Source organism: Taeniopygia guttata, chromosome 2 (assembly GCF_048771995.1).
Source record: "Taeniopygia guttata chromosome 2, bTaeGut7.mat, whole genome shotgun sequence".
In the NCBI taxonomy this organism is placed as follows: Eukaryota; Metazoa; Chordata; class Aves; order Passeriformes; family Estrildidae; genus Taeniopygia; species Taeniopygia guttata.
In genome coordinates this window covers 96,756,938-96,784,394 of record NC_133026.1, presented here as the reverse complement: position 1 = coordinate 96,784,394, position 27,457 = coordinate 96,756,938, and the positions used below count along the sequence as shown (strand labels likewise).

General features: G+C 34.5%; 1 long non-coding RNA gene across 1 annotated transcript in view; it reads right to left on the bottom strand.

The window, feature by feature from the left end:
• LOC115493835 (uncharacterized) overlaps window positions 1-27,411 on the bottom strand; it is a 29,386-nt gene extending 1,975 nt beyond the window's left edge. The window contains exon 1 of the long non-coding RNA XR_003958801.4: window positions 1-27,411. This is a non-coding gene — a long non-coding RNA (uncharacterized lncRNA).
• Window positions 27,412-27,457: the final 46 nt, after the last annotated feature.

Below are 27,457 nucleotides of genomic sequence, written 5' to 3'. Positions count from 1 at the left end.
CTGTTTTGGGATTAATCATTACTGAAGGTTTTGCCATCTGTAGGAAATGAATAAAAAATGCATTGGCTCTAACCTGGAAAAGAAAGAAGTATTTTAAAGACATTTTATTCTTCTCCCCTTCATACACTGGGTCTTTAAATAAAATACTTCTTAAGTTTTCAGTTTCAATCAAAGAACCTTAATTTTACCTTCCAATACAGAATAACTAATTAATTTTAATTGGTGGCTTTTCACCCAATATTTTCATTATTCTAAGGCTGTTTGACAGCATAACATTGGAAGTCTCAAAAGGACCTGCAAGTTCAACCCTACCAAGCTGCCAAAATGAGAAAGGGATAAAGAGGGAAAGAGAGAAAGAGAGAGAGGAAAAGGTAGGGATTTTTTTTTTTTTTGTGATTTTCTGGTGGAGATTGGTTTCTTTCTCTGTTAAATAAACTTCACCTATTTTATAAACCATTAAGTGAAAAAATGCTAGTTTAAATGTATCTGCACAATTTCTTTCTGTTTCTTTCTTTCTGTTCTACGGGGAGTGTCCATACTTGGTCTCTTTTGCTCTCTAGAAAACTTAGTGGAAATAAATGCTGCAGTACAGTACGAAACACTTCCAGTGGATGCAGTGGAATAAGAGCTTCTTTTATGCTGCTAATAAGGACAGATTAACATACACATATATAAAAAACTATAAATTAATTTTTTAGGGAACTAAATTAAATAGCCGCATTAACTCTTCAGTCTCTAGGGCAGCACTGAGGTTCCCTTCCTATGACTTCACCTTGTCACAGTGAGAGGATCCATTGATATAGAAAAATAGAATATAAACATTATATATTAGTTGCCATCCTACTCTGAAGACTTCACCCACCCAATGAAGTAGTGAGTCCTGATACATTAACAAATCTATTTACTCTCATTGTAAATTTAATCATAGTAATAATATGATTATATATGAAATTTTAATAATACCATAAAAAGGTTAAACAACTGTTATAGCAGTTTCCTTTTTATTTCTGAAAAAGGATCCTCAGCAATCACTTGATTTCCCTTTACTCATGTGTCCCATCATACTCAACTCATATTCAATCTCCACATTCACTTTTCTCTATAAGGGTTTGGGGGGAAAAAGATTATGAGACACAAATGATGTCAGAGTTTGAATTCTGTTGAAATTAAGACACTGAATGTGGCTATGTGGATATGTAAACAATTCAGTATGGGAAATTATCCTTCTGCACAGGCTGTAGGTGCTTACTTTACAGTAAACACCCTACCCTGGCAATCACTACTTTGACCATCTTTCTTTCAGTATTATGACAGCTTGAATAGTTACCTGTATAAACTTTTATTTAGCTGCTGATCATTCTGTTTTGGTCATATGCACCTGAAATATATAACAACACCTATGGTACTCCTCAATTTTAATTTTCATCTTTAGTCCTCTCTTTGCTCTTATCAAAGGAATGTGCCCAAGCAACAGCAATGGAAATTATTGCTGTCAAAATCTAGTCATTTCTAACTGAGGTGATCTGCTGAGTTCAGCCATACCTTGGCATTGTCATATCTTTTTTTACATCTTTCCTTATGTATTTCAAACTGCAAATCCAGACCTCTCATTAACTGCTGTGAAGACCATATCCTTTCATGGGTGGTAAACTAACACTAAACACTGAACTTTGCAGCAAACAGATACAGGCTGGTTGTCTTCAAGTTCCAAATCTATACACTAATGCTAAATTAAACAACATAAAGGGAAAAATTCAGATGCAAAGTGCCTGAGGAGTTCCTGCTTTAGATTAGATGGCACTCATGTTGTGTCTTGTGTGCCCAGTGCAGGTGGATGGTGCTGTTGAACTTTTCAGAGGAGCCAAGCTGGGGCAAAGCATCTCCCTGGTGGCTTTCATAAATGGACCATGCAGTGGTGGGCTGTAGGGACCATATGTTCTGTGCCTGAGTGCTGGGGGAGCGAGCTAATCTGTTCCTAAAGCAAGGCCAGTGCCTTACACACTTACACTGTGGCTACTCTGGGACCATGGCCATGGAACCAAACAAGAAAAAACCTAGTTTGCTGTTTAAAGATAGCTACAACACAGCCCAGATGAAACAAGGATTTCTGTCCTCAGCAGTGCTTCAGACTGAAATCCATTTTACATCTTCTGAAATGCAAGAAACCTAAGTAAGGTGCAAATAAAATTATGAAGTTATAGAAGATAAATTACATAAACACTTCCCCTTTACTTCAGCATATTTGTATTTCAGCATATGGCATTGTTGAAATGTATGTTTCAACAATGACTATTCTCTGTAATGAATATACTCTTCTGTAAATCTTTGCCCTCCTCTTTCTTTCCTGAAGCTGAATACCTGGTATTTTCAGTCTTTAGAGACTTTGCTTTATTCACTGAACTCTGTAGTGTGATTGCCATTGGCTCACAAATATCTTGTTTTCAATTATGAGAGAAATACTTTTTGCTCCTGAGGTTTATTAGTTTTCAGCTTCATAGATTAGTTTATTAGCTTTGCCTCACTAACCCTGCAGCAAGCAAGGATTGTGACTTATTCTTAATATCAACTAGCATGCATTTAGTCTTGTTCCCCTAACCTTATTTATAAGGAATAGATATAATTACATTACATAGAAATACTGAGATTTAGAGCTAGACCAAAAGATGCTTCATTATCACAAACAAACCATTATCACAAACCCTAAATATTAATATCCAAAAAGCATGATATTGGTTCTATTTAATGTAAGATATATAATATGAAAACTCCTATTTGCAGATATAAATACCATCTCATACCTGGGTTTGTTAAAAATTCTAATTAGCCTGTAGAAGAGAACTAGCATATGAGCTGGGAAGATCATGAAGGATCAATAGCATATAATCCATGTTTTTGAAGATTTACATTGGATATGGGACCATCTTATCCTAAAATAAATTTGCTTTGTCCATGCTTTACAAAGCATTCAAATGTATTCTAGTCTAAGTACAAAGTGCATTAAATGCATGCATTTTAATGCATTCATTAAAATGCATGCAAATACTCATCTTCTTTGATGAATTATGACTTAATTATCCAATCCATTATCCAATTCCTTCATTTTCATGATTCCAAAGTCCAAAAGTGAAACTCTTGAAGCCAAAAGGGAAGAAAGGAACATTGTATTAAACTCAAGCTTTGGTAAAATACACCAGAAATACAAAAGGCCCTTTGCTGTTGCAAAGCTTTTTTAGCATTACTTTATCTAGCTGGATTTGTAAGAAAGGAAAAAGATGCTTCCTCTCCCCTCTTGCCTCTTATTTTCTGAAACAGTGTCCTGCATTTTACCCCCCAAAAAATAGCATGTATGAAATATATAGTTTAATTCACAGGCATATGCTTATTAAAACACCCCCCCTCCCAAAACAAGCAAAAGCAAAAGCAAAAGCAAAAGCAAAAGCAAAAGCAAAAGCAAAAGCAAAACAAAACAATTCTTTTTTGGAGATATTCCTTTCACCTTTTTTTTATATTAATAAATCTTAGGTTTTTCCATTCTTAAACTGCTTTTTATGTGTTTTACAAAAAACCCCACTAAAACCACAACAAAAATGCTTTTAAGATACATGGATGTAAATGAAGTCCATGTTCATCTGTAGCAAAATAAAAATTCTTTTAGTGTGTTCTAAATGCATATAGCATTTTCCTTATATAATCCATAATGTGTGTTTACAATTTGCTTCTATTCTCTTTTGTGGTTAACATTCATTCTGTTTCATAACATTGAGAGCAGGCTCAGTGTGAATTGGCAGAGCTTTCCACATGGAGAGATAATATTCTCTTACATTCTTTCCTAATACTGGGATATGCTAAGCATCTCTTAAGTAAAATTGAAGTATTTGTGATATGTTTTCATATGATCAATTTAAGTGATGATTTTTTTTACTGATATCCTTATTGTTTTTTGATTTTTTTTTAAATTTCATTTTGGTTTGTTGGCATTTTTAAAATTATTTCTTTTACCGTTGAATTCTGTTTAATTTAAAGAGTTTAAACCAGAAGGGGTGAATTGACACCCCACAACCCCAACTCCCACCAAAAAAAAAGGCTAGTCAAAGGAAACCATCATATCCTTCAGTGTTTTGCAAGTTGTCATTCTCTTTTAGGATAAACTATAATTTCTATCACAAAGAATCATTTTAGATTGCAAAATCCTGATTCATTTTATTATTTTTTTTTATTGCCTTGGTCCATTTCTGGTTACCCTAATCTCCCAAAAAATTAAAAATCTATATATGCCCACTAATAACTACTGTCTACTAACGCAAAGTCACCTACATGTCAGAATGACAGTTATTAAAATACAGTCATTAAAATTCAAGGGAAATTCCCATCTATTTTAGATGCATTGAAAGACCTTATTATTATCAAGGTGCATGATTCATTCACCATTACAATAATTATTACAGGGAGTGTGCAATTTGTGATTAAAAATGACAGACAGGGCAGCATATATCATTGAATATTGACTTATTGTGATTCCAAGATAGATGTGCAGAAAAATTCAAAATAGTCTATTAATAATAAAGGGTTTCTTTCTCCCATGGTAGAGACATACGAAAGTAGAAGACAAGGGAAGGTCAGCATGACATTGACAATCATTATACATGGAAGTCAGCTGAAATAAAATAAATCATGATGCTGGGATTAAATGGAAGCTCTTGATTTAGAAACCTTCTACAAGGGATGAGGGGAGTGATGATTACAGACTATTTTTTTCTGAGGAAATCTCTGTATGACATGCTTGCTTTTCATGACAGAAATCCAGTTAAAACAAGATGTAGAATTTCAACATTAATAGAAAGTTTAAAAAGAAGAAACAATAAAGGAAATCTGAAATGCACCCTGTGACTCATAACTAGGAAATAAAACTGTTTGCAAGCATCTTTATAACTTTTCAAACTTCTGGAATAATTCACTTTCTATTAGGAAGGGGAAAAAATGTCTCCTACTCTTAGCTGAAGTATTGCAAGAAGCTCCAACATATACCATGATTCTACCAACTAGAATGAAAATGTGTTGCTATCTCTTAGGAAGAAGGGTTATATATGTCAAAAGAATGCTATTTTTTCAGATTCTACTGGTATCAGCAGTGCTGTGCTTACTTTCTGATTGGTAGGTATTTGATCAAGTGTTTGTACTATTGATCCACTTAGAATATTTATGTGAAAGTTTTAGCAAAACTGTTTCCTTTGTCAATAGCGTTTTGAGGGTTTTTTTCAAGTCACTATAAAAAACAAATAGATGTGCTGGGGCTAGTGGTTTTAGAACAAAATTGCTCACAGGTGGTTTGTGACTTCTGACATCAGAATACCAATAACTGTTCAGGATGAAAGTCCTGCTGAATGGCTGCTCAAGCTATAGAACAGGGAACAATTGGAAAATAAAAGCTCAGCCTGTTATGAGTTATATTGGTTGGGTGTTGCCTACAGAGCACAAACTGCAACATACTTCAAATGACAGATGTAGAACTATTGTCTTTAAAAAGTACTACTAATATACCCAAGTGTTTAATGGGGTCAATTACTTCAGATATTCATTATTTAAGGGTCTATTTTCTCCTTCACTGCTCTGATAATTTCTTCTTTTTTTCCCTCGTGTGACTATACTCTAACTTGAAGGAAACAAACCAAAAACATCCTACCACTAACCACATTCAGTCAAGACTCACGCATGCCTTCTGCACCCCCTTATTAACTATTTACATCTTTGATGACGTGTTCTTTTTTCAAGAATAATAGTAGTACCCAAAGGTGGGTTTTTTTTTTCCTTCAGCTGATTATGAAACAATTTATACTTATTGGTTTGCATCCAGATACAGTTAAAATGTGAAATTAATTTCTAATGGGAAAATTTGGTTTTTTTCAGTATAGGTTTGGGGGTTTTAGCTGTGAAAAGCATTTAGCTTGTCCATTTTATATGGAATGAACAGATGGATAGGAATAATATAAATTTCTAAAGACAAAGCCGTTTTTTATGCTAAGCAACTTTGAGTGAGGGAAATGTTAAATGACTCAAAACAATCAGCCATTTGCAGATGCAGCAGGCAGCTTTGCTGGGGCCATGTTTGCGCATCCTGGAGGGGACAAGATGAGTTTCATCCCATCTGATAGGACATAACTCACACAGTTATGCTGACATAAGAGGCAGTTGTCATGTCCCAGAAGGGGTGATAAACCTTCAGAGCCCCCCCAAAGTGCCCCAGGCCCATTTCTGAGGCCTTCCACCAAAGGCTGCCCACGAATCCACAATGTTGCAACAGAATCACAATGCTACAAAGGCAGCATAAAATTCCCTCCTGCCCAGAGACGTGCTTGGGCATTCCACCTACACCTAAACGTGTATTAACCCATTGAACTTTGTTTTTTGCTGGCTTACCCCCACCCTTGATGGACAACAACTGCAACCATCACCTCAATCAATGGATATCAATCAAGTCTCTTTGCTGGATCTACAGGTGTTATCTTTCCACTCTTGTCCATTCTTTCCCTTTCTTTCTTTTCCTTATACATTTTCATGAGTGTTATTTTTATGCTTTTGCATTTCTATATCACTATAGATAATAATAACAACCAAAATGGTTACATAGCTGTTTTCCATCACAACCACATTGTTCTATAAATATATTTAGAAACACCAATCATTCATTCTAATCTGCCCTAAGGGATCTATTAACATGTACTTAAGTTCAGGGGAAGCTGCTATATCTACTTATTTAAAGATTTCTACTAGCCTATTATTTTATCATCCACTGAAAGCTTAAAGCATTTTTTGTAACAGATTAAGTAATTATATTAAAGACAAACTGTATCTGTCAATTAATCCAGTCTTTTTTGTCTCTAGAAGAACATATATTCAGAATCTGTTAGTGACATTTTCCTTTATTCGTCTGAGATTGTGTGTTAAATAAAAATAAATTTGCAAATCTTCAATTTTGATTGCTAGTTGATTGAAGAAAAGAAGAATTAATTCTCAACATTTTAAAAATTATAAATCATAACATTTCTCCTCATCTGCTAATACTAGTAATGAAACAGTTAAGTCAAAAACTGGGGTCTATCTCAGTCAAATAGAACAAATTTTACATACTTAACATTTCCTTCCTCTTTAGTTGAGAATTTTGATTTGTAGTATGAAATTTGCATTGAGTCTCATGTCTTGTCTTGCAGAAATACGTAGGATATCAGGTGATGAATTTTCTCCTCATTGTTAATGGGACAGACAACTCTTGATATTACACAATGGCTCAGTCAACTCTCAGGCACAAGCAGGGCAAACATTGTGTAAATAATGCAGTTTACTTGTCTAGAACCAAATGATGGTAATTGCTTGAAATTTTATTTATTTTCTCTCTCTTGTAAACTCTGTGATATATTAATGGAAATAATACAGATATTATTATACATATACACCATCATATAATCGTTTTGTTAAGCCTATATTGTAGATTTTTTTTTTTGGTCTTACCAAGAATTTATCTTGTTTTTCAAGATCTAGAATTATGACAAGAAGAGAGATGGTCCACAGATAACTTCTGTGCTTTAACTTTAATTGCTAAGGACTTTTAGTTGTCTATGTGGCAGAAACTGACATGTGTTAAAATTACAACTTGGTTGCTAAAAAAATAAAGATGTTGAGTTTGGGCTCCAACTGTGGCTATTAAGTATAATAGAATCTAAAATATGATACTACTTTCTGAAATTAGACTATAAACATCATGGAGCATCACTAAATCAAAACCACCAGTTAACTTGAACTTCTAGAGTAATACATTTTATAGTGTCTTTAAGTATAAAATTACTTAATGATTTTGCTCTTCCACAGGAGTTCTTATGAAAGTGTCTGCAAAACTTTTAGGACATTACTTACCTAGTCTTTTTTATTTAAAATCACCTACAATTTAATAGTTGTCATGCCTGTATGGCACAGCTGAAAATGACAACTTTCTCTAAGGACAAAGTTAATTTAATATGATAGCTCTATCCAAAAGCAAACTAAGCTGACGTAGTGATTATCAGCTGAAAGATCAGAGGGTCAGTTTCTTGACAGTCTTGTTCCAGCAAACAAAGAAAGGAATAAGTATGAAAATGCTCCAAATCTACTATAATCATCAGTTTGAGGTGCCAAAAGGAATAAGAAGTGGCTGGACATAGAGGCATCAGTAATTTGCATTGTCAGTGTGGAGCAGAGTTGTCAGCACAAACTTGGCACTAACCACATCTAGAATTAGCCTGGGCCATTGCCTCCACAAAGCTGGCAGCAGCATAACCCCAGGCAAGTCTGCCTCCTCTGCTCCTGGGAGGAAATTTGTGATCAGAGCCAGCCAGGGCTGAGTCATCCAGAGAATTTCAATCTATTGCAAGACGTCAGTATGTAGCTTGGGCTGGTAGTTCTGGATCCCAACAAAACCGTTTGCAGAAATGTTAAGGTTTACCAAGAATGTTAAGAATATTGTTGGGACTGGCCAGAAAAAATAATCCCAGAAAATAAATACATAATAGGTATCAGCAGAAAACCGTTGTTTAACTTTGATTCATTGATTAATTGCATTATTATTAGCTAAATGATATTTCATGTCATTTAATGGCTTAAGTAAAAATGCTGCTGTATTCAATGTAATTATGTTATTCCATAGTTACAAATCAAAGTTAAGTTTATTGAGAAAAAAATATGGGACTCCATTATCTTTTCAGCATATTTGTTTGCAATATTTTCTCCTAGGTAGATAGGAGCAAAGACAAAGCAAATGTTCCTATCAGGAAAGCAAAAAGAAAGCACTATACAGCTTTTTATCAAGATGTCATCAGCGTCTTGACATTTTCCAAATATTATCAATGATTCTTGTGATCACAGCTCCTTATAACACACTGAGCAATAGCCAGTAGTAAGCAGTTTGGGAAGACTTGGATGATTTTGTCAATATGCACATTTATACTATGTGGTAGGCTATATCTGAGATTTCTAACTTATCATTAGTTGTGTTGAATACACCCATATTGTACAGAGAAGCCTTGATGCAATCTTAAAATTAATAGATTAAAAGATTAATAAATATCCCTGGAAGTCTAAAATTTGAATACTCTTTGAAAAAACAGCTAAAAATATCTGTAAACATAACTTTCATGAACATTTAGCTGACATTCAAAGAAAACTTATTTACCAAGACAAAGATGTTTATTGCATTTTTGTTTAATACACTGTGAATTAAAATTAAGCTCTAGGCACTATTCTAGCTATAAGGAGGTAACAACAGAAAAACAACCAGTGGATAATATTGAATGTTGATATTGGTGCAGAACTTAAAGATTAAAAAATGAAAGATTTTTGTGTTGGAAAACAATATATATATAGATATATCATTTTTTGTGCAGTTGAATTCTACTTCTGCTTTTTAATGAAAATATTATTACTAATCAAAACAAATGAGATTTTTTTTGATACAGTAAGGTTGTATTCACATGATAAGAAACTTTCTTTTTCTTTTGCATCAGGTAGTGGAACTGGTTATCTCTCTATTGGGAAAGCATGAGACCTAGAAGAATTTTAACTTTATCATAAAGCAACATAAACTAGAGGTTGAAAATAAGAATAGAGTCAACAAAAATTTTTCTAGTTAGCGAGTACTGTGAAATTGAAAAATGCCTTACCAATGAGAGACAAAAAGACTGAAACAGTCCAATAGGGAGAAAAAATATTGTCTCATTCATTCTCTAATAGTAAGGGAGGAGTGGAAAAACTCCGCATCTATTAAGGGCTAGATTTAATGAGAACAGTGAAATGACCCTAAAAATAATATAGACACAATCTTTTACTCTCATTCTGTGATTTCTTGCACCTGTTACACCTTTCCTATACCTACAATCATTCACACACATATGCTTTCCCTCTCGCTTTATCCTAATCCATCAGCAATTCCAAAATGAATGTATTAACAATACATTCATAATCTGTTATGCATGCAAATGCAGTATCGTTGTGATTATATTGCCAAGAGTGGTAGCCCTTTTGTGAGCTGTCTATGGACCAATTCTTGCACAAGTTCAACTTGTAGCTGTCTAGCAAGGTTAGTGTCCACAGGTCATCTCAGGATTTCTTAGCTGTACCCTACAGAATTTTACTGAATTCTGAATTTGTACTTGTTCAGGGTACAGTCTAAAAAGTTTTTAAGAAGATGTTTAGACTTGTTGTGAGGGTTGCATGTAGTCCAAAACAGTGAGTATTGAGGAGAGTGAACACATGTTCGACAACTTTCATTGCACCTGAAAAAATTTCCATTAGCATGCCACTTGATTTTATTAAATGGATTAAAGGGAGTATGAAAATAAACTAAGCTACATTCTATGAAACATTGAAGCATTGTGTCCATGTAGTAGGTAGAACAGTTGAATTATGTTGGAGCTTGCTATCAGAAAAAAATGTATTAGCATTAAAAACTTGGCATTGAAATGCCAGGCACATCCCCAGGAAATAACTGAGAATTTGCAGGCAGTGAGAAGAGAACTGCAGTGGTTTTATTGTGGAAAGAAAAAAAAAAGCAGTTAACAACAAGAAAAAAAATCTTATTTAAAGCTCAGAAATCATAATTTATCACTATTGTAAGGAGCTAGTAATAATAGTCACAGGTAACTGAGTATGACCTCAGAACTAAGATGATTCCATCAATATCAGAGAAAGAGATCACAATGGATTTAGAGGAAGAGTATGAGAATGTCAGTGATATTTTGCACACCCACCAAACTGCTTACATTGGAAGGCTCTAAGACTGTCACAGCTTACAGAACAGATGTGATACAGGACTACATATATAGTTTTGTTTTCCTCCTAAATCCAGGGAGCTCTAAGTCTTTGTATCAATGTTCTTAGTCAGATAGAATTTCATTATTTTAGTTGCTGCCTTATTCTGCTCAGGTCTTTTCACTCATGCTGTGCAATTTGCTGAATTCTCTTCAGTCTCTCAGGACTTGCAGACTACATTCTCTTATAGTTCAGGTCATCAAGTAAAATACCTTTTCCCTAGTATTTGCCATGAACCTGTGCAATGAAAGCCTGTTCCAGAAAGATCACACACTTCCTTTCTTTAAAAATATGGATATCATTGTACTTCACATGTAGTTTTCTTTAAATTACTCAGTTTAAAATAACTGTGAACTTATTTCCTATTTGAGTTTGCCTAGTTTTATCTTCCAGCCATTGGTCCATGCTCGGTCCTGTTCCCTAAAGAGCGCTTTATCTGTTAAGGAAGTGATTACAAATTGCAATTAAGTCACTTTTCACACCTTTCCCTCTTCCTCTTCCTCTTCCTCTTCCTCTTCCTCTTCCTCTTCCTCTTCCTCTTCCTCTTCCTCTTCCTCTTCCTCCTCCTCCTCCTCTTCCTCTTCCTCTTCCTCTTCCTCCTCCTCTTCTTCCTCTTCTTCCTCTTCTTCCTCTTCTTGTTGCTTGTTTTCATCTTCTTCTTCTTCTTTGCCTTCTTGAAAAACAAAATCCACTGAACACAAAAGAAGTACTCCTAAAGCAGATATTCCAAGCTGATATATTTAAAGTTTGATGTTAGTGATAATCTAAAACTGCTTCTTCTAATGGGAAATGTCAAACTGCCTTATCAGTTCTACTAATAATTGTACCAAGGGAAAAGTACAATTTATGTCCTCCAGAATTCACTTTTCCATACATGATCACAAGTGAATTGGTTTAATACTGAAATTTAACAGTAGGAATTTAATTTCCTGACTTTCACATATTTAATTTCCGAAACAATTATGGCTGCTTATACACTAATTTTGTACATGCCTTTTCATTCTTGTCATTCATTCTTATAAAATTTCATTAAAAGAATGAATTTTATAAGAAAACAAAGCTATGAATGCTGGAGTAGCTATATATATGTGTGTATATATATATATATTTTTTATATATATATATGTATATATGTATATATATGTATGTATATGGTGTCTATTTTAATGGTTCCTAATAAAATGAGGGGAGGACTAAAATTCTTATCACAGACCCAGCGATGCTGCAATAGTGTTTTTATAATGGAAGCGGCTGAATGCCTAAGGTGTATACAAATAACTTACAGTGATAAAAATAAGACATTTTGCAGATGTGGCTGCAATCACTGCATAAATAATTGTAGGGAAGGAATTGCATCATGTGGTCAGGTGAACGCTTTTCAGTATTTCTAGAGGTAAGTCAGAAATGTCTGGGGACTCTGATCTTATAACTTCAAAGCCCCATTTTCTGTGAGAGAGTAGGATATGAATGTCAGCATCAGCACTAATTTAAGACCTTTTTCTGCAATTATTTATGGATATATTGCACTCCTTTGATCTATAAAAGTAAATGTACTCAAAGGTAATTATCATGTGCCAACATTACCACAAAACTCCAGTGTATTCTTCATCCATGCCATTAAGTCATCATTAAGTAATGATTACTCCTGATCTCAAACTGAGTGTTGTTTCCTCATTATTTTGTTTTGGTTTGAGTTTTTGTATTTGCACCTATGCAAGAATCCAGGTCTTAATATTCTAGTTAACAATTACTAGTTAATATATCTAGTTACTTAATAGTTTATCTTATATTAAATCCTGACTCTTGCACAACTGCTAAATCCAATACACGTTTTTGAAGAAAATGAGACAAAATTATACAAAATGGTATTTGTTACTCTTATGAGCCACAAAAGGTATGAATTGATTGAGTAGATCTCAGAAATGCTTAAAATTATACCGAGAGCCAGAGAGCAGGCCATCTATGTACTGCAACTAATTCACTTGGCTCATTTTACATTTCTGCAATGCTCTGGGGAGAATATGTCTTTCAGAATGGTCTTGCAGTTATTTAATTGGGACAGGCAGATTCCAGCTTCTCTCAATGGGGACTGATTATGGTATTATCTCAGTGGATATTGATATGCTTCAACCCCAGCCAGCAACTAAGCCTCACACAGCCACTTGCTCAGCCCCCTTCAGTGATATGGAGGAAAGAACTGGAAAGGTAAAATGAGAAAATTCATGGCTTGAGATAAAGATGGCTTAAGAGGTAAAGCAAAAGCCATACAAAAAACTAAAGCAAAACAAGGAATTGATTTTACACTTACCCTGGCAGGCAGGTGTTTAGCCATCCCCAGGACAGCATGGATCAACCATGTCAGGTATATTTGGGAAGACAAATGCTGTCACTTTAAAAATTCACTCTTCCTTCTCCTCCCCCCAGCTTTATATACTGACCATGATACCATATGATACAGAATATCCCTTGGGTCAGTCGGGGTCAGCTGTTCTGGCTGTATCCCCTCTGAAATCCGTGTGCACCCCCAGTGTCCTCGCTGGTGGGGTGGGGTGAGAAGCAGAAATGGTCTTTATTCTGTGTAAGCTCTGCTCAGCAGGAACTGAACCATGAGTGCGGTATCAACATTAGCCTCATCCTATAAACAACACAAGACTGTATCTGCTACTAAAAACACAATTGACTGTATGTGAGCAGGACAAGTACAGGTGTAATTTTACAGTAGCACTGGAAGCAGCTCTGATTGTAGTTTCAAATCCCTATTCTTTGATGTAAAATTGAGTAGCTATAAATACTGCTAATTTTGAAGGTGATACAGCTAACTATAATATTGGCAGACAGGTCCTTATATTTCTCATTTGCATAAAGTTTATGTTTAATCTTATTGAGTCTTAAATAGTTTTCTTTTCATATGGTTGTCAATTAACAAGTATAGATTAAAGTTTACAGTTGTGTTTCTTATTAAAAATCTCCAAACTAATACAGACCTAGTTTTGCATTATGTCTAAAGTCAGAGTCACTGAAAATTGCATGAATTGCCAAGTGATCTTGGAAGAACAAGTGAGACTTCATGACAAGGTAGTACTCCTTTATTTGTGATTTTAGGGTTTCAACCATGTTTGGTTTCAAAGTGCTATGAGAAAGGAACATGCAACCCTCTTACGGCCCATCATACCATGTTAGAATTCAGAATAAAAATCACTAAACACACATTATCAGTTAGGTGCTTCAAATATGTTGTTCTGGAAAATGGTGTCCTTCAATTTTCTGCAGTACACCGGTCCTTTTTGCCATAGAATAACAATACATTCCCAGGGAATTGTATGGAATGTTGCTCTTCACTGACAAATTCTCCATATTAAAGGGGCAATTATCTGAAGAGCATTATCCTGCCTGGTATATTTCAACTATTTAGTAAACAAGTAAGTCAATTTTTTTTGGTCTTTGCTGTTTGCTTTTATTTTTCCTTGGCTGCGCATATTAGCTCTCAGGAAACAGAGCTTTTTGAAATACCCATTTAACTGATTTAAAATATAGTGCAGTTTTTCTTCATAGCGTCTTGTTCTGGTTTGTGGCTGTAGTGAAACCTGCATTTCTTATATGGGCTTTGGAAGAAACTGAAGCTGCCTTAAACTGCCTGGCTTATGGATTTCGTTTTGCTGTCATCAATGCAGAAGGCAGCAGGTTATTAAGTTTTGCTCTGGCTTGTGCCCTCTGATTGATATGATTGTGTTTGGTTTAAAATTCCATCCTGTCAAGTCTTGTAATGCTTGTTGCTGCCAGACAGTTCCTTGTGTGGAATCCAGATAAGATATATTTCAGTTTATTTTTTTTTTACCACTGAAAGTATTAATTTAAAAAAAAAAAAAAAAAAAGGTGATTTGGAGTAAAACTCTGAAGGCAAAATCTTATTGAGATCAATAAGAATTCCAATTTTAGTGACACCTAATTTTACTCTGGTAATTGATATGTTCAGTGATATTTCAAGATACTTCCCCTATTCATATTCTACTTAATTAATATTTTTAATTTGTATTCACTTTGGTTTTAAATAGGACTTTTTTTGCTATATAGCTGTGAAATTATTTACTGTGAAGTCTGTTTAAACATGATTGCTTATACATAATTTACATAACTAAACCTCTATGCCAGGCATATAGGTGACTGGAGCTTCTTGTTGAAGTGCAGTAGGTCTTCCACCTTAGGGTTCATTTATGTGAATTATGGTCCGTACTTTGGTAAACTTTCTTTCAATTAGTGTATAAAGGACTCAAAAAATGTATTCTTTCTTAAAGGGGAAAAAAAAAAAAGAAATTTCATAGCCACTAGCATAAGCACTTTTCTGAATTTTAGAATTGAAATAGCACCTAAATTCCAATTTTCTTGACTGTTATTAGCAGACTAGATAGAAGAATTTTTTCATCTCATCAGGTAATTCTTAGGTCTAGAGAGGGGGTTTTGTGGAAAAGATATTAAAAGTATATCATACATCATATCTACTTTCTCTTTCTTCATCAAAAGATGTTGGTCTCCCTAGATGTAAAATAGTTGAAGGTTGCTTGGAGAAGTAATTTAATTGCTAAAAATCCTTCATTAGTGTAAGGATTGTAACTCCTGTTCTACTTCAAAAGGTCAGAGCAAGAGTTAAGAGCTCTAAACAATCTCATTTTAGAAAAAAATTTCCACATTCTGCAATGAAAAGTCCTAGAATATAATAGCCACGAGAAAACTCCAGATGCACTAATGGCATCACTTTTGAAATTGCTCGTGGGCATATCCAAAAGACAGATACAACTAAAAGCTTTTTAAATTTTCAGTCTCCAAGACCTTTGGAAGAACAAAGGAGGCAGCATGGCATCTCAAATCAGATGGTGACACCACTTCACATTCTTCTTGTTATGACTTGTGATTTCCTCTGAAAATTCTCACTACTGGTTTGTGTAGAAATCATTTCCAAGAGATTTGCAAAAGCATACAATAAATAATTTACTTTGTGCTGCTAATAACCTCATGGCATTGAATTGCATATTCCATTTGAAAACAAAAACAAAACAAAATAAAAACCCCACAAAATAAAACATAAAACTCCTTGCTTTCTGCAGTTGTTCCAACTGAAATGAATTTTACAACGCAGGCAATATGCAGTTGAATATTCCAATTCAGAGTCTGAAGTAATCTCTCCTAATGAAGAGAAAATTATTCTAGCTAGACTGTGAAAAAATGCAAGATCAGATCAAGTTTTAAGAATATTATATGCATATAAAATTAAATAGAGGTATATACATAAATATATATGTATATACAAGTGCAAAACATGATAGTTTTAGAAAGTCAAAATGCATTAAGGAGCCTCTGCTGAATAATTTATAAATCCAAGACAGAAGACAGACTCAGTCACAGAAATCAGAAAAAAAGCTAGCCAGAATGAGGTGATATAACATTGTATGAAGACACAGTGCAACCCCATGGGTTGTTGACTAGATTTCAGAGCTTTTTTTCTCCAGTTAGATTAGCAATATGCAGATTATGCCATTTCAATATCCACAGACTTTTCAGAGCTCTTTTTATACACGATGAGGTTTCGTGAAGTCATTGAATTAGATTGTACAAATGAAATATAAGACCTTTCAGACCTCTACCTCATAGCAGATTTTAGTGTTACTATGGCTAAGCCCTTTTTTTCTCTCCCTTTAAATTGAACGATCAAACATAAAAAAGAAAAGGAGGAAAAAAAATTCTTTAAGCTCCATAATTTGGTAATGCCAGGCTTGTTATAAAAGAAGGATTTATTGGAGAAATAAAAAACATACACTAGAAATATCCATTATGCAACTGCTTGGACACCGAGAGGAAATGTGTGTAAGAAAATAATTCTAAAACAAGCTACACAGCAATTTTTTTTTTCTTGTTTCAGTTTGCCATAACAATTTTTATGGTTTAAGTCTGCTAAAGGGCATTCTGCAAGGAAGATAAATATGATTTTCATGTGTTAATGAACACTTTTATTGTTTTGATCTTTTTGTGTAGATAGTCATAAATAAATAATAAAAAAAAAAATCCTCTCTTCTCTGCTCCTGCAGGAATATTTTTTAGGCAAAGAAAAGATAATTTGTTGTCTTAATGAAACTTCTTTGGGGTTATTACCATGTATCTCATGGTAATGAGCTCATGGTCTGTTAATAGAGTTGGACAATCTCAGACAAACTGTTGCTTAAGGGTGTGCCTGAAGCAAAGGATATTGTACTGTCTAAAACACCAGGAAAAGACTGAAAAGTCTCTACTTGCTCTTTCTCCTTTTTTATTCAACAACATATAATGTAACATGCTTACAAAATATACTCACTTATAAAATTAATGATAATGAAAGTGATTTGGACTTTTCTTAATTCTCACCTCCTCCTCATTTCCATACTGTCAACACAATTTTTCACAGTGGAAATGTGCATAGAACCCTGGTCTGCTATTGGAACAGACCTGCAGTGGCTTTACTTGCAGGATGGAGTTTGTCACCTATGAGATACTATGCTTGCTGAAATTAACTGGGATAAGTCCTTGCTGCTTAATAAAATCTATTCCTCTACCAGTGCTTATTTTCTAATGTGAAAGAAAACTCAATCTTCAGATTTACATGAATACTGTATCAGTCCTTAACTAGTCAGCCATGCTAAGACAAGTAGAGAGAGGGAGATTTTTACATACTGTCTCCCTGTTTTGCCTAACAGTCTGTTATGAAGGTATAATGGCTTGGAAATACCAGAGTATTCTTTCCATTTGAAGTGGGTTGTGAAGGAGAAGTCCGAATTACAAGGATTAAAGAACTCTTACAGTTATATGTTCCTGTGTAGAGTGCTGAGAATCATGATCCATTTTACCATGCTTGGATTTTTGTTGGAGTGTAGTTTTGTTTACTTTCCTACCATACAAAAAAGTATCACTTCGTGTTTTTTTGGGGTTTATTGTTGTTGTTGTTGTTGTTGTTGTTGTTGTTGTTTATGAAAAACTGCATATTTGTCTGTAGTGAAGGTATCAGTTTAAAAAACATGCACTACACTGAATTTTTTTTTTGTTGGAATGGTAGCAATCTAGTGAGAGAAAACTGAACATATAAATATGCAGCTATATGAAAATGCCTACTTTGTGTTATTTCCTTCAGTAAAAAAAAGGAAAAAACAACAGTAATATTTAAAATTCATGGAGATCAAATATGCAGATAATGGCAAAAAAACCACTAAAAAATCACAAACCAGACCAAAAAAAATTGTACTAGGTTTTTGGAGCTGAGATGAAATTTGAGAAAACAAATCACTGAAAATGTGAATAAAGTTCCTCACAAGAGTTTGAGATGCAGAATGCCTATATCTGATATAGGATGGTTGTGTCCAAGGTTGAAGTTTAATTAATTTGTTTTACACATGCTGTTGCTGTCCATTAGTTGTTATTAAGAGGAGTCTTCAATGATATTTTTCATTGACCAATCTTCAGTAGCAAAGTAATTGGGTTTAAGAGCATAGAGGAAAATTTTTTATAATCAGGGAAGAATTCTACTTTGCAGTGAGGATAGTAAAAATAATCCATTCAGCTTACAACTTGTCTGTACCATAACCCATCAGTTGCTCTTACAGTACCATACAGGTCTCTAACAGTCACTTTGGTTAATAAGATATGCATTCACAGTTAACAAAAATAAAAAATTGCAAAACTACGTCAGGGACACTGGGGGAAGTTTACTGCAGCAACAAGTAATCAAGATCAGATTACATACATATACATATCTATAAATATATTAAAATATATTAAAAAATATAAATATAAATATAAATATAAATATAAATATAAATATAAATATAAATATAAATATAAATATAAATATAAATATATATATATAAAAGTTCAAGGACAAAACAAATTCTTCCATTCTCAGTAAAACATATATTCAACATCTGCAAAAGGATCTGGATACTGGACATCTGCAGGTGACTGCTGTAGCAATCAAATTGTAATTTTCTTGCCCACTATGAGCTGTCTGCATTAAAGTCTTGTATACAGGCTTTCTTAGCCTAAAAATTATTTTATTCTTTACAGCAAAATGGAGCAAAAAAAGTGGTGTGCTCTGCCCTCCCATCATATAGAGACTCAGAACACTAGGTGTAGTTGAATGATATCAAGGAAGAAAGGTGTTCCACTCTAAGGCAGAGAATAGAACTGAACATCAAGGAGAGTTCTGAATGGAGCTGGTGAATGAACCAGAACAAAAAGCTTTTCTTTTAAAAGAAAGTGGTGATTGCTACAACATTTTACAAAGGCATGATTTGAGATTGTGTAGCAGAGCATGGCTGTGCAAGCAAGCAGACACATAGAGAAGGCCATCCCATAGTCTTTTTTAAAAAGTGGTGATGCCAAATCTTCAAACAGAATGAAGAATGTCTCAGACATTTTATGTGGAATGTATATGATGCCTGTAAGCTTTGTGAATTCAACAGATGAATTTCGAAAATAACCATTTTGATTTAAGGTGATGGATTAATAACTTTTACATATAGGGTTTTGAGAATCAAGAATTTCACTGGAGTCGACAAAGAAAAAATCAGTGTCACACTATTTAATCAGAGTCTGCAGCATGTGTCCTTTAGGCTTTTAGTTTGTGGGAGTTTTTTGACATCAGTATTTTTCTGTTTTTAAGAAGTAAGGGCTCGTTATCTGAAAGAAAAGTCTTTCCAGAATTTAAAAATTGCCACATTTTTGTTCCTGCTCATGAAAGAAAGACTCAAGGATTCTTCACCATAAGACAAATATTCTTTTAAATTGTGTTCAAAAGCATGCTTGAACGAAATTCTAAACATCATTTTCTGCCAGATTTAGCATAGGTTAAAATTGTCAATAAAGATACTTCAGGTTAGCAATGAATATAGCTTGTTAGGTCAATTAGGGGAGCTCAGTAATAAATACTGCTTTAATAATCACTGAATGTCTCAAAGTCTCAAACAGAGGAGAAGAAAATATGACTGTTGATGGTCTATGACAAATATTAGTCCAAGATTAATTTTTATTTCTTTTTTATGTCTATATTGATAAATTTATGTGGCTAAAGTCATCACTATTAATGGGATTTTCTATTTGTTGTGAATTTCTGTGGAATGAACTTTTGATATACTTTCTATATCAGTGTAATAATCTTTTTTATAATAATATAGGTTATGTATTTTGAGTCCAGCTGTTAAAACATCTTTTATTTGAGAGTGAATAGGAATTTAAATTTGCCTAGAATTCTCTGTAGAGGATTATTCTAAGGTATTATGCTGTCCAGAAGTGTCTAAATCCATTTTTAACTGAAAATTAGATAAGAATATTTAAGCATGAGAATCTTGACATGGTCCAAGAAAGGAACATCAAAGGGCTCAGAAAAATGTTTATACTTTGTCTCCTTTATTGAATAACCCAATTTTTCAAAAGTAAATATGAAAAGTGATAATTATAAAATAATTATTTTTCTTGCTCTGGAGTGAAATAAATAAACAAAGCATGTAAGAAATATGTGTGAAATTAAGTTCAGTAATAAGCATATTCATTTGGTGGATTACAGCTGGAAGACCAGAACTTTATTTTAAGGTCTGAGCAGCTTTTATCTCAGCCATTATAAATTTTAAATTATTCCTTTGGTGCTCCAGGTACGCCTCTGTCAAGATGAGATGCAAACTAATAGCAAGTCCCAGATTAAAGTGCATTGTCTGGAAGTGGAATGGTTGCAACTGTTAATAAAAATATAAAATTGAATCCTCAACTGTATGACCCATTGCCATTAAAAAACCATCAAAGGAGTATATTTGTTCCATAGTTGATTGCTCCTTTTGAGAAATTAATAGTCTAAGGTACAGCGCTTGCTTTCATTTAGCAAAAAATATTTTCCTCTAAGAACTGAAAATCTTGTTCTGATCGTCCCACTGCCTTTAACTGCGAGAGCGTTTGTAGAATTTTTTTAAGCATAAAGAGGAGCAGAATTACTTGAATCAAGACATGTTGTATTGATTCTAAATATCTTTTCTTTCAGCATGCTTATTGTAATAAATAAATTAGGATCTGTATATTCCCTACTGAACAGCTCAAAAAAGATGAAGGTGGGAAATACATTACAGAAATATCCAGTCTTTGAGAACCACTCTCCCATCAGTCATGATCAACCAAAGTTAATCAAGAGTGGCCTTGAAATGACATCAGCCAGCAGCTATAGGACTTCTGGGTGAATCCCATCAAGGCCCATGGATTATATGTGTGTCCCATTTGCCTATGTCTTTCCTGAATTGAACCTTTTCCATACGGATATGTCTTTCTTTCAGCCTCTCCCCCTGGTATCTGGGACCTCATTTTGTTGGTCTTTCTGGTTAGGTGGCCTACAGGGAACACGGATTATAATGTCCCTATAATTTACATGCAATCTTTGTAATTCTATTGTTAAATTAGGAAATTCTGTAACTAAATGTCCTCCTGAAATAAATCAAATACTATTCAAGGGCTTTTTTTTGTGCTCGGTGTGTTCCAAGGAGACTGATTGATACACTTGGTTTAGTAGAAAAATACAATGATAAATTTTGAGGTCAAGTTAATGTATTTACTATTATTATTTAGATTGTGTTTTTACTATGAGAAAGAAGGATTCTTTATTGCTCAGATTATTATCTAAGCTTTAATAAATATTGGTGGGCTCTGTGCAATATAGGATGGGTTTCTTCCTAGGGACATATGAGTTAAACACAATGCTTCTGACTTCATTAATATATTTTAAAGAAATCAAATTAATGTGAATGCATTTTGATGTCTGGTATGAATATCAGGTCTGACTTGAAATCTTATCTGAAAGCTACTGAATTTCTTTGCAGGTTAATCTCTGGGCCTCTGTATTTTCTCATTAAAATGTATATCCCTCACTGATGTATTACTCTAAAACGGTATTTCGCTGCTGGGCCTATTTCCAGATTATTGCTGTTCAATCTCCAATTCTTCTGTTTTTCATCAGTGTGGAATTACAGTTGGGTTTGCAAATCTAGCTTCTAAAATAACACCTGTCCCTATCAAATGAAATGGCTTAGACTGCTCATACTTGGTCTTTAGTGTATTCTTTGCCAAAGAGATTTTCATGGTTTTTGTTTGACTCTAGTGATGGCAATGTAAATAGATCTTGGGACTGGGATCAAGGAGGGAACATAGGAAAATATAAGGCAATTACTATTTGTTTGGCTGCAGGCATAGGATAAAGTAAGGCTGTGAATCCCACAGAGACGTATCAGAGTCAAAGGCCTGTACATCAGTAGTTCTTTGTGATTGGGGATTATCCCTGATGACTCTTGCACAAGTGCAAAATACCCCACTCCTGTAGGATGGACACAATCTACTATTAAGAACTCCTAAACCTAACTGATAAAGATAAATAAATTAAGCCAAAAGTATTTTTTTGTCCAGCCTGATTTTGGCATTTATTGTTATTCTGTCACAATTTGTGAACATACTAGCCCAAATCCACTTTGACTTTTAAAAGACATTGGCTGGCTTTATAACAGATATATGTTCTTTCTCATGGTCTCTTCCTATAAAGTAACAATGATTCCAGTTTTTACTTTCTCTGTTATTAAGGTCATATAGAAATCATTGTAGCAATATTACTAAAAGTCAGAAGTATGCAAGAAGTACACTCAGTTAATTTTTTTAATATACCATGCTCCTCCTTTCCTCCAGGTATGTCAGCCTTTGCAGAAATAGAACTGAGTCTGCTACATCTGCAGGACATTTCCTCATTTCCCCCCCACAGAATCACCTCATATACAATTTCCCTATGCAATATTCATGTTTCTGTCAGTGGGGGTACTGCAGATGGACAATGAGACCAGAATAACCAAGAAGCCTTTAATGAAGATCAGAGTAAAAAATACAGATACCTACGAAGTTAATTAAAATTTTCCACCTGCACTCTCAGAGGTATTCTTGTAGGGAAAAAATGCCAAGACTTTGGTTGTACAGTTTTTAAATGTGAAGAAGTTTCAAACCTGGATGTCTTGCATATATTTAATATTATATCCCAGATGCTATTTAGCTTTGGGCTAAGAGCCATTCAGTGACCTGAAGGAAGGTAAATTAATATCCTACATGTCCCAGACTCTCCATACATCATAAACTGAAATAAAATGAGAAGCATCTCCAACAGACAATTCAGGTCTCAAAACTTTGTAGGTCTTCACTGATGTAAAATAAGCCTTAACTTGTTAAATTCAACCTTTAAGTATGTTTCAAAACAACACTGATGAGCCATTGTGAACCACAATTATTTTCCAGTGTGGGGGTAAGTTTACTGTCCCATGGGAGTTGGATGAACTGTATGGGATGTTTAGAGTACAATTTGTCTGTTTCGATTATATTTTTCCAAATGAAGGGAAGGATAAAATATACTGAAAAGCATAATGGCAATTACTGAATTATTTAAAATTAATATGTAATGACACTGGGTAAAACAGTGTACATTGACTTTTTCTTGGTGAGATATTAATTAACACATTACAAAAAATGCAACATTTCAAGAGTAACAAATGAAAAATAAAGATTAAATTATATTCTACAGAATCAGATATATTTTCCTTAAAAATATTCCTCTTCTTTTCCACTTTAAAATTTGAAAATTTGTCAAAATCATAATTTCCACCAAATCAGTATTTATAGTGGTAAATATGTTAATTACACAATATCTAATTATGTCTGTTTGTTTTCACCTCATTCGCTGCCAGCAGACTACTTTGCTGCTCAAGGGGAAATACAACCTTGACCAAATGAAATGAAGGCTGGAGCAATTCCATAGTTGAGTGTTTGTGCTCACATATAAATCTATTTGTTCTGGCTTGATTTGCTTTCGTTCCTTTAAAAGAATCTCAGATAAACAAAAATATCTTCCTTTTTAATAAATAACAGTAAAAACTGAGCTTTATTTAAATTCTAAGATAAATCCTTGGTGTTAGTTTTAGGCTGCATTTACTGAGCTGAATGGAAAACTTATATAATTCTAGTTCTGTGGAATTTATTGCATGAACTCCCAGATCCATCTTGCAAACAGAATGTTGTATGGATTATTTTGGATCCATTATAAACATTTCAATTAATAAAGTGAGGCATTTCAGACTTCTTTCTAGACTTTAGTCATCTGAATGAGAAGAATAGTGGTTCAAATTCTATTCTTAAACATTTCTAATTTAAAAATCCATTAGCAATTAACAGATGGATTTGGGATAAAACGAGACCTACTCATTTTATCTACATGCCAACTTTCTATCTAGCAGACACTGAAGGAGACAAGAGAAAGTTCTTGAACTGTATAAAGTTCAAGTTAAGGATACAGCTGCTGTGCTGTAAGAGTAGACTAGACAGTAAAGCTTCAGTAAATACAGCAAAAAGTATCCTACAGAAAGAGGGTTATTATTATTAGTTTGGCTGATAGGAGAAAGGTTCTGAAAAATCTAACTGGTGTAATTGAAAGGCATTTCTTTGAATCCATGAAAAGTGGACAGTCTAACATATTTCTTCTATAATACTGCATGAAGTAATGTAAAAAACTAGGTTAAAGTTTTTGCAAAGTGAGGAATCAAGAGTAATAATATCAGAAATATAAAAAATACCTTGACAGTAAGACATACAGACATATTAGGGGAAAAAATGAGCAGGGAAATTACAATGATGACGTTAATGGAAGCTGAAATAAAATCTAATATGGCTTATTGTAAAATAATTTTACTTAATATTCTATACTTCTTTGACATTATAATTTATTATTCTTAGATAATCAAGAAAAGCTATTTCCACTGAGACTTACAGACTCATGGTCTGTAACAGTCACAGTAAAAAATTTAAATTGCAGGATTATGTCTACTCTCACCTGTTTCTTTCCAAGATGGTAAGTTAAAATAAGGCCAGGAAGTGTTATTTAGATGATTAGAGTAAAGAAAGACTCATCATAAAAAAAAGCAACAGACGAGAAAAATTTGGCTTCCTCTGTATGACAGAACGAAAGTAGAAAACAGATTTGATTTCTCTCGATAAATGCATATGAAAGCTAAATTCCAGGAAAGAAGAAGAGTTATTTAAAATAGTAGATAATGTCATCATAAGAAAATGTACAGATGAAGCTTCTTGCAGTCATTTAACATAAATATTAAGAGATACACAACTAATCTGGTAATCTGGTGCAGTGGAAAGTGTGCCTTTCCAGTTTGCAGATGGCACACAGTTTGAAAACAGGTTATCTGTAAACTTACTCCCTACCCAAATCTTTCCATGATTCTATGGCAAAGTTAAAACTTTTATGATCACCTTACTAAAAGTGAGACTTGCAGTACCTATACCAAATTCTTTTCAGTTTCTAGCCTTGTTGTGGTTTGATTTATTTTAAAATAAATCTTCATCTTTGAGTCAATAGTTTGTTTCCAAACCAATTTATATGGCTTTTCGGTACTTCTTTCAAACTTTCTTTGTTAAACTAGTCTAGAAAGCAGTGCTATCCAACCACTTAAAATAACCCTCTTACTATCAATGCTTGAAATTTTGGTCCTTTACTTTTCCTCTTTATGTGTTTTTAATGATAATTTCAATTTAAAAAATCCAATCCAAAACCTAAGTACAAAATTTGTAATAATTTTTTTTTCCACAAAAATGTAAATAATTGTAGTTCAGTAAACTACAAAATTTGTCTTTCTTGCTAATGTTTAGCTTTTGTAGTACAGGCTTCTGTTTAACTTCTCTTCTTCTGAACATTGCTTTGCATGCCTCTATGACCCCATTATGTTTTCTTCCTGAAGTGATTCATGCCTGTCACATATTGTGCAGTTATGTTGTTGAATAAAAGAACAACCATACATTTTAATTCTGAATGATTTTTTTAAAAATTATTTACCTAGCCTTAACAATATTAAGTGCATGAAAAGGTCAGGTGCTTCCACTTCAGCAAGGCTATGTCAGTTTTCATGGTTTACAACCTGGAACAATGTGAATATCTTATTTTTTCTCCTAAAACCATGTTTTTCTTTTAAAGTACTGTGCAAAAAGTCAAATCTACTGTTCTTTCACCTGTTCTCCAAAAATTTAGAAAAAATTTAAAAATTAAAAAACAATTTTTAAATTAAAATAAAAAAACTAAAAATAAATTATGATAGAGAGATAACACACCACTCCTTATATGTGTTTTTAAAAATGAGAGAGATAATTAAACTTCAGTCACAGAATCACAAAATGGTTAATGTTCGAAGGGACCTTCAGAAGACACGTTGTACAATCTCCTTGCTCAAGTAGGGAGGCCTACAGATGATTGCCCAGGACCACACCCAGGTGGACTGTTGCTATCGCGCTGGCGTGGTAGTGTGGAGGAAGGGATTTAGAAAGGCCTTGGGAATTGGAAACTGAGGAAAAGATACATTTAGGTATGAGGAAAAGATACATTTATGTATGCCCCATTGTTTCGGGAAAGTTTCGCTTCAGCATCTTTATGTAAACCCCCTTCTCCCCACCCCTGAGCAGTTCCCATTGGACCTGACCCCTGGGGTGGTTCTGATGAGCCCATGCTGAACAGTGTCTCTATTGTTTAGACCTTATCTCTTAATTTTGCTGTATAAAACTGTATCTGGGCAGTAGCCCAGGGTCTTTTGTCCCTGCAACTGTTCAGGCAATACAATCTTTCTGGACTGCATACAACTGACCTCTCTTCGTCTCTTTATCTCGACTCCTTGCGGCGACCGAGGCGCACAGCCGCTCGGACCGTGCTAACCCAGCCGCTGCCTGGTAAGCCCAGTGCAGCGGGACCGCGGCAAACCCCGGTTCCCTGAGGGGACAGATAGCCGGAGGGGTCCCGGGGGGCCGGGGAGGGACGGGGGACAGCAGCAAGTGACCCCCGAAAGCCGCAGTGGACTTTGAATATCTTCAAGGATGGAAAATACACAGCTGCTGTGGGCAGCATATGAGGCAACAGTGTTCAGCTGTTCTTATACGAAAAACTTCTGGATCTTTAGAGGAAGTCTCCTGTGTTTCAGTATCTTCCTACTGCCTGTTGTCCTCACACTGGGCACCAATTAAAAGAGCCTGGCTCCATATTCTACATTTCCTCTCTAGGAACTTATAAACGCTAATTAGATGTCCTATAAGCATTCTCTTCTCCATGAAGAACAGCCTTACCCACTCTCTCAGCCATTCCTCGGGACACAGATGCTCCTGTCCTGTCATCATCCTAGTGGCACTTTGTCAGACTCTCTGGTACGTCCATGTCTGTCTTGTTCTGGGGAAGCAAGAACTGGACAAAACAATCCAGATGTGATCTCGCCAGTGCTAAATAGAGGGGAAGGATCACCTCACTTGGCCTGCTGACAATGCTTTGTCTAATACATGCTGGGAGAGCATTAGCCCTTTTTCTTTGGCTCAAGAGTACGTTGCTGGCTCAGGCTCAGCTTGGTGTCCAGTTACAGGAGTTTGCACTTCCACTTGCTGATCTGGACAAGGCTCATCTCAGATAATTTCTTCAAGGACCCTCTGGATGGCAGCAAGGTCCTCTGCTGTATCAGACACTTCTGCCAGTTTTGTGCCGTCTGCAAACTGAGGATGAACACTGCACTCCAATATT